Below are 14,784 nucleotides of genomic sequence, written 5' to 3'. Positions count from 1 at the left end.
TAGCCCGCAAACGTTACTTTGACTAACAACTTTGACTAGGTATGTCATGACTGCAGAAGTAATTTTCCACGACTATGAACTGTATAATGAGAATTTGAGCTCGCGATCTCGTCAAAAATAACTCGCTGGTGGTCAGGGGGAGTTTTATTATGTTTTATTATAGACGCTATCTGAGAATGAAATGCACTGGGAGAAAAATTTTAACTCAATTATAATAAAAATTTATGATACTTTTAAAAATAAATACAGATAACTCGACCATTATGGTACTAAAAATGATTGAGTTTAACTATATTTATTCGTTGGAAATATCAAATAAAATTTCAGGCCAAAAGTGACTATATTCTTCTTCTCTCAAACGTGCCTTATTCAGAAACTATGTCAACTGCATTATCTGCTGGAACAGATTGTTTATAATTATCCGCGAGGAAAATATAGTTACACTTGGATCCGATCATAATTTTATAATATTCCCCGCGATTAATGTGATAAATAATCGACCCGATCGCATTTATTGTTAGAAATATAAAGTTATAAATCGGGTTTAATTCTAACTATACCTTTTGCGTCTCGGTGTGTATATTATAACCGACAATGCAGAATTGAATTCTTTTGGCGAAACCGGGGCAGCTGTTTGTTGCTCCTATATCTTACATTATCGTTAATAGCGCATAATACGTTTGCGCCGCGGCGCTTATGCCGGGACTTCCAAGCTACGTAGAAACGAAGCGCGAGGGTGAAAAACAGAATGCAAGAAGGGCTATTACGTTTCTTATCGCGGGAGTACACTTGACCTCGCGAAGCTCGTGCCTGTGATCTCGCGACTTTGCAAGAAAGCTTGACAAATTGCAGTCGCGCCTTAAAACCGTCGCCGGTTGCCGCAGATTTTGCCCGCGCCGCCCAAAGCCACCTTTCGCGTGGTATCGCCCCGAGCATCGTCTTCTTGCTTCCCCCAAGTCTCTTAACGCGCACTTAGCCAGAATGCATACTGAATGACTAACAGCAATCGGTGCCGCGACCTGGGCGAGAAAGAAGGACCGACGCTAAAGAGCCATTGTTATTCACACCGACTAACGCACGACTTGGTTTCCCTCGATTTGCTTCTTTACGCGAAATAACAAAAAGATATATCTATAGATTATTTTAGCGACGTCTAAGGATTTTAGACTATTCAGTTTTAAAGGTAAGATAAAGCGCAAATTAAATCTTCCAAAATTATAGTTTGTACATAAAAAACTTCTTTGAATTAATTTCTCTAGATTTGCTTGGATTTATTTTCTCTATCGAAACAATATAAATATCAAACAAAACGTTATTTTTAGTAACTGATAAAAGTTGTTTCGTTGAATTAAATTATATTATTCGAACAATAAAACATTTACATTAGAAGTGTATAAATAAAATATCTGTCGGGCAAAACGTAACTAAATTAAAATATTAAAAAAAAAAAAAAAAAAATTCCCAGCGTGCTGCGTAATTATTGCGTATAAAAAAATACATATGTATATATTTAATAACAAACTTCTGTTGACTAAAACCGGTGTATATGCAATTAAAAAATATTAACAAACAATATTATTTTAAATTAAATTAAATTAAATTGAAGCACGATAAAGCCCACAAGAACTTTAATTACGTGGATATCAAAGAGAGGAAACGGATGTTTTCAATGTTTTCCATCGAGCAAATTAATTTCTCATGAGCGCAAAATGTGCGTGCATCTACCCTAAGACCCCAGGATCATCGGTTATAAACAGGAATCCTTTATCTATATGAACTCTCCGCATGGGAGGTAAGGTAACAAAGCGTTCTAATCCTTCCACGCCGCTTGCTCAATATTTGACTTTTAGCTCGAAAAGCCGCACTAACGAAGTCCTCGCGACTTCTAAACTGAGTCACGGTCTGAAGGATCTTCGTGGATGAGAAAATGCTTTCGTCCCTCGGCGAAACAAACGAACCGTGCGCAAACGCTCGCTAATTCAACGACATTCGTCGCACTGGCGTTAAAGAAAATTTAGGAAGTTGTTGTTCTCGAAAAATACTTATTAATCTTAAATAATTTTTAAAGCGCAAGAAAGTCTTCACGAAGTAGAAACAGAAAGTTTCGCCAAGTGTCATCCTTAACGGAAGCTATTGAGAAACACATTTCGTTTAGCAGTTGCAAAACTGGCAAAAATAAGTAAGGTTTTTAAACGAAACTTTGAAAAGTATAAAATGTAATTTTGATAAAAATATTTAGTCACGCAAGTGTTTCTCAATATTAATATTTTCCGCTTACCGTTGGGTTGCTTTTAAAGTTCCTCTCGAACAGTTACCCTCCCGAGCAGCGGCAGTATTTTTTTTATTTCATTCGAATAGACCGTCGCGTCCATAGTTTCCCACGGATTATTCAATCACGGCGCGCGTAAAAGATCGATTCAGAGCCGCGGCTTATTATTCCACAAAACCCCCGTATGCGTATTTTTCGCAGCGATCGTTACGCGTGTAAGAAATACCGTATATTGTTCCGCGCTCGCGGCGGTAAAAGTTGGTAACTCGTGTTTCGGGGGTTTCGTTTTTGAACCGCGATTTGGGAGAGAGACAGAGAGGGAGAAAAAGCTTCGCGGCACGGACTGGATCCGTAAAAACAGCGCGGCGATCCTGCGGGCACGTTCGAATCCCGCGTTTGGATTCCGCAGGACGCGCGCGCGCGCGCGCGAGCGCGCCCGTGTACGTAACTCAGTTAGCTACATTGGAAATTACAGCCGGTACACGATATTACATGCGCGGTTCGTGTGCCGCGGGTCCATTTATATTCACACCCGCGCCGCCCCGCGAATAACTTCCGTATTCCCACGTGGCCCTGCCACGTGTATTCGTCATGCGCGTACTCGCGCGCGGGATGCATCGCACGAACAATGGTGCAGTTCCGCGTTGGGTGACTATTGGACGATCGATCGGGAGAAACTCGCCGTTTCGTCTAGCATCCGAACGAGAACATTCATCCTCTATCGTACGCGCAGTAAAAAAAAAAAAAAAAAAAAAAAAACATTTTGTGCTCGCGTGGAAAATTTTTTACATTTGTACAGAAAGTTTTGGAATGAATTTCTAGCACGGTTCTGCCGTCGATTTGATATATTGTTACGCCACTTGGACTTGCCTACGTTGAATTGGTGTTAACTGCTTTCGGGAATTAAAATAACTGTGCATGTGCACGGGGGGAGATATTTGTACCGAGAATCGTCATGACGTTACAGTATTAGACCGTAAGAGAGAAAGAAGAGCGAGATTGAAATGATTATTCGAGTATTCGTCTATCCATGCTAGCCATTGTTCTACTCATTTAAATCTATAATTCTAATTTGTAGAATATAAAAACAAAATTTGATGCACAGATTATGCTTATTATGATACCGATTACGACTTTCGCGTGACCAGAATGCGCGACTCTCGCGGTCCGCGCACGAGCGCGCACGTTTGTGTCACGTCACATATACGTTTAGATGGGTTAGAACTTAGAACAGCCCGCGCCTTCCGCCACAGCGAAGAATGGAGTTAAATGTGCCGTGCATAAGTAGGTAACGTTTCCGAGGCAGAGGGTTGCACAGCCCCTCTTCGCCTCTCTCTTTCGAATTCCCGCTTTCTTCCGTCTCACTCTCTCCTATGCGCTATCGCGGCCTTTCATCTTTTTCCCGTGCTCGCTTCGCGCTTCCGTTCGCTCTCACCCTTCAGGTCCCGGCATCGAGATACTTTAACCACCCGTTACTCTCGCCACTCGAGTTGCCGCGCGCATCAACGTGGCGGAGGCGAAACGCTTTAAGCTCATTCCCGCCGTTTGAACTTTGAGCGGCGGAACGAACCTCGCGATGCGAGTTGCTAGATTTCGATGGTCGTTTTCGTGCCCGCCACGAGTTCTTAATCAGCTTCGAAGCGATCGAGGGACACTCGTTACGCCACGCTCAATGGAGTTTCCCGTCCCGCGTACGTACTCGTGAAAAACGCCAACTTTCTCAAGCTAGTTGCGTCGAGTTTTTTTTTAAATATACGTGAAGGCTCCGAAAGATGATAATAATTATAACGAATCCGAGCGGTACGCAAAGATGTCAGAGATGGGTAAATATAGCGCACGAGAGTTTCAAGCGAGAAAGCCCACCCAAGCGTTTCAATCTTTTCTTTTCCAATTACAATTTCAAATACAATATGTATACGGCATGAAACGCGCCGTATTCAAAGAACGACGCTATTTTCGCGGTTATCTCGCGCGTTGTGCCCGCATAATTGAATGAAATATCACATGCCGCCGGGGGCCACGCGGCGCCTTTAAAATTTTAAATAATACGAGAAGCATTTACCGTACTCTCGCCGCGCGGGAGTTCACGGATTCAAAACGGAATTCAGGTTTCTCTCAGACGCTCTCAATTCGACGTGCTCGCGATGGCCTTTCAACTTCCACACTTTTGTTTGAGATTTTCCTCGCATATCAGTCGTTCGTCGCCTTTTATCTTTCTCTATCTTTCTTTCGTCGTTCAAGAATTCACACCGCGCAAAGATATTATTATTATTTATTTTATTACGAGTATACCACGTTGTATTATTTAATAATTTTATTAGATTAATATTTTTTTGCTTTTATTTTTTTTTATTTACGTAACGCAGAGCTTCTAATTTTTTCTTTAACGCATTCCCTATAATGTAAACATTGTAAATAAAATATTGGACTTACCGGCCGATGCGCAGCAGCGGAGTTAATCTGCTATGGTGATCTGTAACATAAAAACAAAATATAAATTATAGAAACGTTGAAAATTTATATTGTTTAAAATAATAATTTTCACGTTACGTAAACGTTGTATTTAACGTAAAAGAAGCGGGATTAAATTACAATAAAATACTCGGTTGTGAGAGACGCAACAAAAATGTGTAATGTACTTCGTTCTTTCGCTACGCAATTTCATGACGATTTATTGTATTACATTCTTGTAAATGATAATTGATTGCAGCTATGCTGCAATCCATCGGATTGTGCTATTAGTCAGCGAGACAGGTTTTTCACTGACTAACTGCATGATTATGATGGTAAATTATTGCTATTCGCGCTTTAACACAATATTGTCCTCGTTTCGCGTGCATCTTGCGTTAAAAACACGCACGTGTTCGCCGGATTACCGTGAGAAGTGCGCGAAATGCACGGCCGTCGCATGGGATGGATTAAGCAGCTCGTGCGGCGGCCGCTCGCGGAAACGCATCTTTTTCTTTCACCCTCTTTTCGCTGCATTTTTAAACTTTCGCACGCGCGAAACACAAAGCGCGGATTATTTTCACTCGGACAAAGGCACGAACCGTCTCGCTTTAATCTCCTCTCGTTGCTTCGCAAAGTTGTATTTTATACAATGTGTAATATTACAATGCATACACGCGTGCGCGCACGTACGGTACATGCGGTGATTCGGATGCGTGTACATAAAATTATATGTATGTGCATATTGCATTGCGCGTTGAGAAAAATGCGAAACTTTGCAAAAACGTATTCTACTTGTCGCTGCTTCTGTTATAAATTTTCTCCGTAATTTTCCCTACATTTTACGTAAAATTCATATTGAAGAAAGCATTTTCTTTTTGTTGGGAGAACGAATTGACGTCACTACGTTAATAATCGCCGCAAGCTGTCGGGTTTTTTTTTTTTTTTTTTTTTTTTTTCTTTTTTTGTTCTTGATACCGTATTGGCTTAACCTTCAGATAGAACTCTATCTCGACTATTCTATTTTTATTTGCTAATTTAATTAGCCGATACCTAATTAATGTCATAAATCGATCTTGTTCATAATTTCGCGTCTCGCAGTCGGGACGAAACTGGCGGAGTTTACGCCACTTTTGCGGAAGAGTACACATCGCGAGCTCTCTGTCGATTCGCGTTTACGCGGCAAAATCATTTGCGATCGCGACGGCAACGAAAGGTCCCCCCCTCCCCCTCTCAAGATTAAATTATCGGCCACGCGAGCGAGCCACGCTTCGCCGAGTGTTCGTTACAAAATATTTATTCGGCGTAATTCACTTCGGCCGACGGGCGAACGTGCCGCGCACGGCTAACCGCGCGGCTGCAACGCGGCACGAAATAGCGGCAAAATAGGCGCACGTGCGCGAATTTCGGGAACGGTATCGATAACCGATTCCAATTACTTAGACCGCGCCGTGCTCGACGTTAACTTGGATTGCTGACGCGCGATAGCGACCGCTCCAGCAAGACCCCGCAGCTACGGTTAGCCCGGACTTAATCGATGACGTAAGGGCCCTCGGAACCCTCGGACTTAAATACACTCGCCTCCAGTATCTGCATTACGAGCAACTGAACTATTTCTAATTTACGTTGTAATTTAGAGATAAACGTTCGGTGCCGTTAATTAGCGAGAAATACGCAGAAAGTAATGTGTTACTTACAGTTTACATTGAGGGAAAGATGTAGTTACTTTCGGCCTCATCTTTTGAGTTGCCATATTAAAGTATTTTCCAAATATAAGTTCCAAAAATATATATTTTAAAAATATAAATTTTTTTATTTAAAGCAAATTTTCGTATTTTTGATTATTTGGAATAATTCAATTATTTTGTAATTTAATAAATTATCTGGAATAACAAAATACAGAAATCCATTAAAAAAAAATTTATATTTTTTACATTGAAATATATTTAAAAAATAACTTGATCTGGGAAGTTAAATAACTTCATAATGTAGTTATAAATTAATTTCAATTATTTAATTAGTTCAATTATTGTGGTAATGAAAATGATTAATTATGCTTATGATTAAATATCATGAAATCATAGTAGAGGCTAAATTTTTCCTTCGGGAAATAGATAAAACATATCGCTTAATCTTTTTTTTACAGTGGAGGCTAAATATCGCGCACAAATTTTTCGCGTTTCGAATTCGAGTCGGACTTGTTTCTCGGTCAAAACGTGAAACGCTGTTCTCTCATTTTTCGTCAAACATTCCAGTAGTTAAACTTAAAGTGACATTTGTTTGACGCCGCGCGGGAAGCAGTTTAAGAAAAACTATCAAGAGCTGTAGTCGACTACTTGACGTTATTTGCGCGCAACACGATGACACTGTGCACAACTGTTATTTTTCATCGCGAAGTGTGCAGGTAGCCACGAAACTGGGAGCGTTTCAGTTTCGAAATTCTGATCGAATAACCGCATACGGAACGCAGGGAATCCGCGACGCTAATGCACGCCGCGTTATACGCTGAATTGCGATACAGGATCCAGCACTTCTCGCAAATATATTGGTTCCCCGCTTGTTTGTGCTATTTTACATCCAATCGTACGACCCGAATGATCCGAACGTATTTTATACCGTTCAACACTAAATCTGTTTTGATCAACGAGCAAAAAAGAAACGGAGCGAGGGAAATAAAAAAAAAATAGAGAGAGAGACAGAAAGAGAGAAAGAGCGAGGAAGAGGGAGAGTAGACTGCTATCAATGAATAAAGCGCGGTCGTCATAATTTATTCAGCTTGTTCAGCGCGCGAAACAATTATCGAGCGCAATTTAACTGCTCGAATACGAATACAAGTACCAGCGAGATTGGCGAATCGATAATAGCAAAATAACGGCGATTAGCAGATAATTGTATAATAAAATAACTTGGAAGTAAATATGCCGATATTTTTTTTTTTGAAATAAAATTGTTCCATAAATCATTTAAAGAGAATCAAGAAAAAAAACAGGTAGTTTTTTTTCAATTAAAATGTGTTCCGCAAGCTTTGTTCTCGGAGAATTATTAGTTGAAAATATTATAGAAAATTTAAATATAAAAGAAAAATTATTAATTTCCGTACTAAAAATTTTTTCTTTTTGTAGAAAGTATGTTCTTCTGTTTCAAAAAGAAGATGTAAATATTTAATTATTGCCAAAATCTCGCGATGTAGATTAATACTCTTTGCGACCTTCTAAGCAATCAATGCGATGTTACAGGCAACCTAACTTATCGTAGACGAGATATCCAATTTAAAGAAATATAAATGTCTCGCAAATTCTCTTTAATTTTTCGGCATTTAATCGGCAATTTAATCGGCATTTAACCTTAGCTGAGTTCCAATGGAGTCGAAATGTATCTACGGAATGGGTTTGCCGAACACCAGGACCAGCCGGGCGGCTGTTGCGCGCCATTTAGGCGGATTCGTAACGCATACTGTGCACAATACTGTTCGCGTGCGGATAGGGACCGACCGGTTCGTTAGGGGTTCGTTTGTTTGCCGCAGCTCGCAACACACTCCGCGGAAACGCGGCGGGAGAGTGTCGGCTTTTACAGCTACCGAGGCGCCCCGGAAAATCGCCCGCGACACTCGGGGGAGGGAGGGGGAGAAGAGGGAGATGAGGGGTGGACGGGGGAAGTTCATAATTTATACGGCTTTACAGAAAATTAGTCATTGTTCCCGACAATTTCGGCGCCGCGTGGCAACCACGTCGGCTGTTTGCGGCGCAAAACAAACAAATTACTTTGCCGAACGATCGTGTAGCAGGATCGCACTGGGAGACGAGGTAACCTTTGACCATAATTTTGTGATATTTTTAACGATAATTATAGGTGACTCCAGTACTATGGGAACGGTCGAGTCAACATGGGTGGGGTCTCTACTTTTTCTAATTGATCGATTGATTTGTTGCACAAAGTGCAGATGCAACGAAGCGTTTTCTTTTTTTTTTCTTTTTTTTTCTTTTTTTTAATCGATAAAATACATTAATGCGTTGTTATTTACTGCGCCGTCACTTGTACACATCCGGCAGGAATAATAAAGTTACTTTTGAGCTCAACCATGAACGATTTTATAATATCTTTAACAATAAATATGATAAGCGCAATCATATTTGTATTTAATTAACTCGATCATATTTATCACTACCTCGTTATCTACCGCATCGTTTGTATCTCTCGAGCGAGATTATACGCGTGGCTTCTCGTCACCGATCGTTTTGTTAAATGTACGTACGCCAGCTACCGCTTCCGATAAATTCCGATAAACTGACCGTCATCGTTCGCAATTAGCGTATATGCTTCTAGTCGATCAAAATTGAAAACATACGCCAATCCGATTCACGATTTTTGGAATAACTGCAGAGCACCCTTGCTTTTCTATTGAGCGGGGCCAATACACGCCGTTCGCTTATGAGTCCCGATAATCGTTCGTTTCCCGAGGAATTTAGGTGAGCGGACGCTTCATTTCCTTCCTACACGGAGCCTCGTTGCTCGGCGAACCCCTCCTTTCGTTACTCACCACTGGGCCAGCGGTTCCTCTCAATTTTGAGCATTCGAAATGCCCTATTTCCGGAGGCACGCTGCCGTCCATCCATTTGCCGGCTCGTCGATAAGGGGGAAAACCGTTCGATATCGAGAGAGTGTATCGCACTTACGGTATAGTGGCGCGCGACGGTAAATTGACTGCGACAAACGCCGGTTTCACATTTCGGTAAGTGAAAATCTCCTCCCGAACACTCTCCCAGCACGAAGAAGAGTAGTAGCCTAACATTTTAACTCACTGTCCGCCACGTTTCTTCTGCCCGACGTGTTGCCGTGAAACTTTGCAATTCTATGCTTTCCGGGTCGCCAATTACAAATTTGAGGTCAGATTTTAAAAGTTTAAAATGGCGGACTTATTGCGGCTAACAGTGCGGGGACAAAATGTCAAATTCATACTCATTAAACTGCAAGTAATTTATTGTAAAAATAAAGGAGAGAGGAGTACCTCAAGATGCACTAAATAATTCCAGACAATGAATTAAATGAGGATACGGCAAATAAATGTAACAATCTCGCAAATCCGAACGATTCGCAGAACGTGGATCACGGTGGGATTAACTTGATTTCAACAAATCGCATTTCAATTAATGTTACGAGAAACCACGGGTCGATTAAACTTTTTTTTTTTTTCTTTCTATTTATTTTTCAGGAAAATTTCGAATTCAGAACGGAGATAAATATGTTGCGCATTGAAGTGTTAAATTGCGACATTCTCCATAATTAACCTATCACGATCGCAATTTGATATTATGGCGCGATATATTCACGCAATTGCAAATACATTGCGTGTCAAGATATTAAATTGCAAAATTCGGCATAATTAAATAATTCCATTGCAATCATAAACCAGATGCCCAATTAATTAATGTTAATTCAACGTGTTCAGTACGGTAATCCGTGCGAGAGGAATTAACGGTCAAATCTATGTGTTTCATAAATTTGACTTTATAATAGAAGCACAGCATTTCAATTGGCTCAGAATAAAATGTAAAAGTGTTAAGTGTCCGCCATCCCGAGTGGAAATTTATCTAGCTAATCTGATTTTGCAGCTAGTGGTTAGATCGCGCAGATTAAATATATTTATTAACAAGTGACTAGCTTGGTACTAGCCATAAATTATAACAAAGTATTTGTTATTTGGCGACTGTCTTCAAAAAATAAAGTTTCGGATTTAAAACAATTTCAAATCATATCTGACACTGAGAAAAAAATCGGAAGAGATTTAATTACTTTCAATTTCCCGGTTAAAATAATAATATTAATAATAATATTATATTTTAATTTGATAAATAAATATTTAGTAATATTTCTTTTTCCAACAATATCTTCTTCTAAATATTAATTTACCTAATACTAATTTAATTAATAATATGTATAACGTTTTGACTTCAACAGACAGATGTGTTTCAAAGTATAACGACAGTTTCTTGGTCGCACAGTTCGCTAAGATAAAACATTAGTATATGTTAAAATGATAATAATAGTTGTTACAATATTATTTTAAATGAATGAAGATTGAGTTCTCACCGTTAAAGATTCTCTTTAATTAATATTTAATCTATGAAATTTAAAATAGTCCTGATTATTTAACGTGATTTCAAATTATATTTAGAAGAATTTCCATGTTCTGAAAACGATCCCCAAATACCTGACAGTGGCTGCTTCCCGTTTCAAAAAACACGGTCGACCGCTTTCGACACAAATTGACACGCGTTGCTTTCTATTTAAAATTTAATTCGGATAGTGTAATGTTTAAAAAAAAATGTTAAGTGTGCTAACCCGCGTCGATTTTGTGTATTCTAAAAGAAGATTAGCCTAGCGTGGGATCAGCAAACGGCTTTTGAGAAGATCTTCTCTCCTCCTTTCCCGGGATACGTGCTCGCGTCTTTCCAGTGCTAACTCTAAGTCACGCGGTGCGCAAAACTGGCCGGAGCACGGAACAACAGTATCGTCACGACGGAATTGGGTTATCCACTTTACTGGAACACGTACCTCCGTTTCATACATTCGCCGCAGAAGAGCTCTTCCCCTCTCTCTCTCCTCACTCTCTCTCTCTCTCTCTCTTTCTCCCGCAGAAAAGGAGTGTCAGGGACTCGCGTTGCGAGATAAGCGAGAGGGAGGGTCCGGAGGATGCTGAGCGCAGTTGCACGCGCGATTCACGGACTACTCGCGGTTGCGCCGAGTTAAGACCGGCTTGTTACGAAAGTTGTATCAAGTTGGATCGTGCCACCCCACGATGAGACTTCGCTCGGGAGGCTCTCGCGAACACGTCGTCTCCACCCCGTTCTTACTCCCCCTCCTCCCTCCCCCCTTCTGCCCCTTTCGCTCGACCAAGCCGAAATTTGCCGTAACGTCACCCCTATTCGCTCGGTCTCTTCCCCTCAGCCGACCTTATGTGTACACATCTGTGCGAAACACACGTACGTACGTGTGCATGCGGGTATGAATGTATGGAGGGCATATAGTAGATTTACCCGTATTATTACCCCGTGGTAGTTTGGCAGAAACGGAGAGCCCCGTGGTGCCTCATTAAGTTCGCGAGAGACAAGCCGAACCACTCCACATGAAGTAGCTCCGGCGCCATACGCGACAAGTCTTATAAACTGAGAACTGGCTTAGAATAGTTCCTAATTGAGTAAAGAACGCGATGAGGGGGAGGAAAAGAGAGAGAGAGAAAGATATGAATACGATGTTTTACAGAAGAATTCAACTGTTTCGTCCGAAAGTCGCGCAATAAATATAATATTAAATTTTTATTGGCACACTGGGTTATTATTACCCATCGCAATTTTTTTTTTTTAAGCTAATAACGAAATAATTGTAATTAATCTCTGCACTGGTTTTTTAATTTATATAAAAATTCTTTTAATTGATACATTAAAGCTCGAGATATAGGTAAGCGAAGAAAAAGGGGATAATGTTCCATTTAAAAAAACATAACGATGATATGTTCGACTGGCGTACTGTATTACAAATTTAACCCAAAAGTTTTTGAAGCGGAAAAATTTCGACAGAAATCGAAAATGTTTTTCGCTGTGTAATAAAATCTTCGCATAAGCTCTATAAAAGGAAATAAGAACAGAATAGGCACGTTGACTCGAACTGCTCTTAGTTATTAAATTTCGAGGATTCAGCACGCCCCGCGTTGTATTCCGAACTTGACTTTATATGAAAACACGGTCATGATTTATTTACTGTAGGACTAGGCATAAATTTCTTTCACCGGGTACTGTATCAGGCCGTTGTGAAAGCTTCTTCGACTTTATCGTCGCGAAATTGTACGAAAACTAGGCCATCTGTTTATAGCGTAATACGACTTTATTGGATATTAAAAGAGAAGCGCACTGACACTTTCGTAATTTTTTTTTTTTTTTTTTTTCTCCCTTTTTTGGAGGGGCGGCAAGATAATGTTAATATCTCAAGCATAAACCATCCAAATTTTTGATCATATGCAAACAACAACTGTATTACACGAATAACATTATTAATATTTAATTTATGTAATGAACATTGCGTTAATAATATGATGTATGAAATAACATGGTTCGGGATAATATGCAGCGTATTATAATACAGTAAATGAGTGAATTATTCACACTGAGAGAAAAATATATGCTATTAGTTTTGGTCTCAACTACAATTTTATGATATTTCTAATCACATATATAATAAAATTACCGAATTAAGAAATCACGAGAAAAAAAAAAAAAGAAAAGAAAAAGGAGATAACTCATAAAAGAGTTTCAGTGTACAAAATCAATTTAGGTGGCGGTACAAAGGCTCGAGCGTCTCACATTTAATAAAGAGAGAAGCGACATGAAGACTAAAAACACAACACTGTACTGGTAGCTTATTTTGTTACGACATGCTGGAAGAGCTGTGTCAATTTAATACCACGCAGTATAAACATCCTGGTTATCAAGTATGCACCGCATTATACGGCAGAAATGCAGAAACATCGGTAGCGGTAACAGTTTTCCTTTATCGATAATAATTTTCTTAAACTCCGCGGCTACATAAAGAAATATTTAGCTGCGAAATGAAAGAGCGAGAGCTAAATTCTGTAAAAAAGAAGATAACCAAATTGTAGAAATAGAAGAGCCATTTCTTTGAAACGCGGTGTAAAGCCTCGACGAGAAATATAATACAGAATTATGGTAGCGTAGTAGCTAATAAAATAGCACCGTGATAATTCGCGGTGTAAAGTTTAATTAAACACCTGCATTAACGTTGACTCGCATAGTACAGATGAAGAAACGTATCGTTAACATAAAGAGATAGTGGCCTATAATTTTGAACAACCGTAATAGCGATAAAGTATTTTTCTTTTTCGGTAGTACTAATTCTAAGTAAAGCCTGGAAGTATCAAAAAACGAGAGGATTCTTCGAACGAAAAATTATTGTAAAATACCTAAAATAAAATCCACCAAATAAACAGCAATTTACACAAATTTAAAACTTTTATTTCTGTATATTTATTTGTTAGAAATATCGTGAAATTATAGTTGAGGCCAGATGTAAGAATATTTTCTTTCTTTTTTAGCACACAGTAAAAAAAGAAGTATATCATAATAGCCAAATTCCACGGCATATGAAAATAAAAGCTCGCATGGTTTATTCAATACAACTATTTATAACGCCTATTGCTTTAAATAAATACGACAATAAAAATTAAAGTTCTTTATTTTACAATATTCCTCCTTGGATCCGCATAAAAATGAACATTTAAGTAATAATAATAATAATAAAAAAAGAAGAAGAAAAAACAAAGTGTAAAATTGCGCTCTCAAAGAGACGATAATCGCGCGGGTAAGATAAAATCTCGAAAATATTAGCCCAAGTAAGTGCGGAACGAAAGCTGAGATCAACGGCGAAGGGAACTATAGTATCGCACATTTTCAAGATCCGCCTTCAAGATCTTTCACTCTTATAATTTTCTCACGCTCGATGAACCGCTCCTACAGTCTCGCGGATCGAATTTCGAGCCCATCGAGCCTTCTCTCTCTTTCTCACGCTCTGTTACTATTTCGACGCGAAACCTCTTCGTGACCCAAGTCGAGCGCGATCTCCGCCTCTCCGGGCTTCCTCCCGGGGAAAGTTGAAAAGTTGTTTCAAACGCCAATTCTGGAGAAGATGAAGACGAACAAAGAGCCGACCGGCGGAAAAGGCAGGACCGTTTTCCCGCCCGAGTTTTCATCCAATCTCAAGTATAATCCGTACCTCGCAACCCTTTCTTTCTTTCTTCCTCTCTCGAAGGAGCAGGAAACGTTTACAGTCAAGCGACGCGAAACCCCGTGGTCCCCCTGCGCCGACTATCAATCCAACTTCCGGCCGCCGCGAGTTTATCAATTTCGGTGTCGGCGCTCGTACAGGTCCGCTTTCTCAGCCGCCTAAACGAAATCGCACGGCCTCGCCAACGCGATCGCTCGCAATTTGTCAAATCACGCTTGTTTGCCCGAGGGCACTTTCGCCGAACTTACCGGATAAGTTCGACGACGTACGGGTGC

The 14,784-nt window shown here is 39.9% G+C and overlaps 1 protein-coding gene and 1 long non-coding RNA gene across 3 annotated transcripts in view; one reads left to right on the top strand and one right to left on the bottom strand.

The window, feature by feature from the left end:
- Window positions 1–14,784, top strand: part of LOC139106384 (spondin-1) — a 179,001-nt gene that overhangs the window by 115,898 nt on the left and 48,319 nt on the right. The gene's annotated exons all lie outside the window — the stretch shown is intronic.
- LOC139106391 (uncharacterized) overlaps window positions 1–14,784 on the bottom strand; it is a 197,759-nt gene that overhangs the window by 150,629 nt on the left and 32,346 nt on the right. For both annotated transcript variants that reach the window (XR_011546347.1, XR_011546346.1), the window contains exon 3: window positions 4,703–4,742. This is a non-coding gene — a long non-coding RNA (uncharacterized lncRNA). The remainder of the gene's footprint in view (window positions 1–4,702; window positions 4,743–14,784) is intronic.

This window comes from Cardiocondyla obscurior, linkage group LG11 (assembly GCF_019399895.1).
Source record: "Cardiocondyla obscurior isolate alpha-2009 linkage group LG11, Cobs3.1, whole genome shotgun sequence".
Taxonomy (NCBI): Eukaryota; Metazoa; Arthropoda; class Insecta; order Hymenoptera; family Formicidae; genus Cardiocondyla; species Cardiocondyla obscurior.
This window is presented reverse-complemented; position numbering and strand designations above follow the sequence as displayed.